Below are 3,881 nucleotides of genomic sequence, written 5' to 3' on the forward strand. Positions count from 1 at the left end.
CCTCCTTTCCATTGCTTCCAGAGGATCCATCGTTGTGTGATGAGTTTCTGGCCTCCTACAGCAAGAAGTTGGGACTGGTCCAGGGTATTTCTATGACTTTGACACCTCGAGGCCTAGGGAAGGCTCTGTCTCTTCCCTTCAAAGGTGAACCTTTTGTTACCACTCGTCAGCTTTTCTCTAATGAAGAGATTTTGAAGCTGTTACAAAAGCAGACAAGGGAAATGCTGGATGTTAAGAAGGTGATCAACTCTTCAGGAGTTTCCTTTTCCATGATTACTGATCCTGTATGGAAGTTGGTCTGTCAGTTTCTCCAGGACAGGTTTATGCCTGCCAAAATGCCATCCCAGTACTTGTCCAAAGAGCTTTTCACAGCTTCAAGGATGGTGTTGAAAGGAGTCGCTATTGATTGGAGCACTTACCTCCTCACTAAAATGGATCAACATTTCGTCAAAGTCACCAGGGGCAATGTCACCAATGTCACCTATGGATCGTATTTGTTTGCCTTCTTGACCTACTCAAGTTTACAGAAGAGTGTGCCTCCATCTCCTCTATCGGATCCAGTACCTCCTTCTCCACCTTCCGATGAGTCAGAACCCATTGATATAGAGGATGATGATTCTCCGCCTCCCTTGGTCATACAGCGCAAACGCTTGAAGTAGGTAGCGGATAAAGCTCCTTCAGTTCTTCCTTCAGTGCCCATTCCTGCTACCTCTGGCAGTGATCTCCCTGGGTATCTCACATGTAATAACCTGTTCAGAGCACATCGAGAAGGTTTGTTGGACATATCAATTCCCTCACTGCACAGTCTAGTCTCCGGAGATGCAATTCCTTTCCTCTGTAAAGACATTCAGAGTTCCATTGAATTGTCAGTGAGACAGCCTGTGTTCAATAGCTGTACACTTCCTTTTATGAAGAAATGATGCAGTCTAAGGACCAGTTGCATAAGGCAACATCCGAGTTAGCCTCTACTAAGGATATCCTGGCAGATTTGTTTAAGCAGATGGAACAACAAACGCAACTGGTTGCAACCCAAAGAGATGAGATCTCTTCTTTGAAGATCCAGTTACTAGAGGCTCAATCAGAGGTTACTAGCCTTTCAGAGAAGAAGGAGAGGATGTCCAGAGAAGCGCAGGAGTTCCAAACTCTTTTAGATGACAAACTTTCCGCCTTACAGACTGCTAATGACACAATGGAATCACAAGCCTCCCAAATCAAGCAGTTGCAAGCTCAACTGGCAAAGTCACGGTCTATTCCTCCAAGCCCTAATGTTCCCTTGATCCCTTCTCTTTCACAGCAGGACTTGGCTGCTCTTCAGAGACAAGCTACGTTGTGTCCTCTCTTCCAAGATAAAGTGGAAAGATTGCAGTCTAGAATGTACTTGTTATGGTCTACATTTGAGCAGTTTCAGGAATATGTTCCTCCAGACCATTCTTTCTTTGTCCACTACCAATTACAGAAGTTGGCCTTCTACATGAAGCTTTCCACAATGGATTTACCTCTTCCAGAGGATGGATGGAGTGGGGCTTGGTCTGCTGAGTTGCTGACAGAGGTGGTCAGGATGGTGTTTGAAGATTTTGTCACGACAGATACCATGTTGATGTCCTACATGTATCTACGAGGAGACTTGTTAATTCCAGATGAGGTGGATATGGCATGGTATGTGGGAGACGTGGTTCTACAAGCTGTTTTGTATGTTAACCATTTGGAGTTGCGCATAGATGACATGTTCCAGAGTTACTCCTCCAAAGTGGCTAATTGTCCTGATAATTCCTGGCATACCATGATTGATTCTGTGGTCCTGAATCAAAGACAGAACACAGCCCCTACCTATGCCCAGAGTACTAATCAACTGAGGATGGATCTCTTAGCTTATCTTTCAAAACATAATCCGTTTGATTCTACCTTTTTTTATGCCTATCATAGAAGATCTCTCTTAGGACCTTCTGTTCCTACACTTTTGCATTACCAACAAATGGCTCACCGATATGATCTATATCTTTCCCTTTGTCAATCCAATTCCACAACCATTTTACCCCTTCTTTTCCAACCTTCATCTTTCCCTTAAATTCTCATTTTTACATATTGTTCCTTTATTGAGGATAGAGTATTTTCCCCTTCTCCACCATGTCCTTCTCCATCCATTCATGTACCTTCCACCTTTCCTATTTATTAGTTAATACCCTTTTTAACTGATTCCCTATAAATTTCTACCACTCCTTCTTTAAATCATTATTCCTTTTATGATTTTTCCTACCCCTCACTTCATCCACTTTTCCTTATTCCACTTCCCTCTCCTAACACTTCTATATCTCAACCATCTCAGTTGGTTAGTGACTATGACGGGTTTGATCATCAGATTTTCAGAAGACGGGGATGGAGCTCGAATGATTCCCTTACAGGACCTCAGATAAACTGGCCAGTAATTCCAGGAGAATGGACAGCTGCCAGTCAAGCTTATCAGAACTATATTCATTTTGCTCAACAGTATTCACAGTCTGCAGATCCTTCAGTGAGATTAACTGCTCACTTTGCTTGGTACCTGGCGTATATGCATAGGCACTCTCATAATGATTCAAAGCCTATTCCAAAGTTGTGCATGAATGTCAATGTGAGCATTGATTCCCAGCAGCTAGATATATTGTATTTTCATGCCCTTTGTTTGCCTAGCAGATACCTAGTCTTGTTGGAAAGGATGTGCTATCTTCAGTTTTTTCAGAATCCTCCCAAAACATTTGTAGATGAATCCTTGTCTATGGATCGTTTCCGAAATCATCAATCTTTCAAGAGGGATCATCTTCATTGATACCTTTTCCAATGTATGATGGCTGATTTTTTAATGAAAATCTCTCTTTTTTGAGGAGTCATTCAGATGGTTGTGTTGTGTGTAGTGTTTGTGTTGTGAGTTACTTTATGTAAAAAGAACGTGGTGGTTTCCTATTGGATTGGATTTCGAGCGAGCTACATTTTGGAGAATTGTGGTGATGGGGTCGTGGTTGGAGGAGTTGATGCTGATAATGAAGAAGAAGAAACCTCTTATATCCTTTACAAGTTTGTTGTAATTTCTAGTTTGATAAGAAGTGTTAATGTATAAAGGGTTTTCCTTTCGTTGTATTTTTATATTAGATACAGGTTATAAGTTGGGGTCGTGGTTGGATGAATTGTTTTTTAAGACATATTGAAGATCAAAGTTGAGCTTTTACTTGAACTTGTATTCCCTTTTTCTTGGGTCGCGAGGACGCTTCCTTATTAAGTGTGGGGATATGTTGAGTGTTGAAATGACTTGTTTTTTGGCTGATTTTTGTTGTTTTTGAGAGCTGAATGGTTGATTTTATGAGATGATTGATTGGTTTGAAAGTGGTTTGAGAGTGTTTTGGATGATATTGATTGTGTTTTGGAAGTTCATGATGTTTATTAGTGGAGATATGAGGTTCTGTGATGTTCTGATTGGTTCTGTATACCTTCTGTATAGCTTCTGTTTTGTTTTGTTTTGTTCTAATTGTCTTCTGTAAGAGGGATGGATTGATGATTGGTGAAGATTGAGATATTGTGAAAGCTTATTGAATGGTTTGTGAGAGTTTGGAATGGTTTGAGTATAAGTTATGAGGTTTTTATGACCTTCTGTAACCTTCTGTAGGTCTTCTGTAGAGCTTCTGTCTCTGTTCTGTTCTGTAATGTAGTTGTTCTGGTACTGTTCTGTAGACTGTTCTGTATGCTTCTGTATGTGTTCTGATGGATGAGAGTGTATCTTGGGAAGGTTTTCTAGCCTTGGAAAGAGGTGAATACAAGTGCAAAAGAGCTGAAAGAAGTAGCTGCTGAAGACTCAAGTAAAGACTGGAGTGAAGTGACAGTAGTGAGCTATGAAAAGACACTGTAGTGGCTCT

This window comes from Lygodium microphyllum, chromosome 28 (assembly GCF_053477565.2).
Source record: "Lygodium microphyllum isolate KBCC chromosome 28, Lygodium_microphyllum_v1.1.10, whole genome shotgun sequence".
In the NCBI taxonomy this organism is placed as follows: domain Eukaryota; kingdom Viridiplantae; phylum Streptophyta; class Polypodiopsida; order Schizaeales; family Lygodiaceae; genus Lygodium; species Lygodium microphyllum.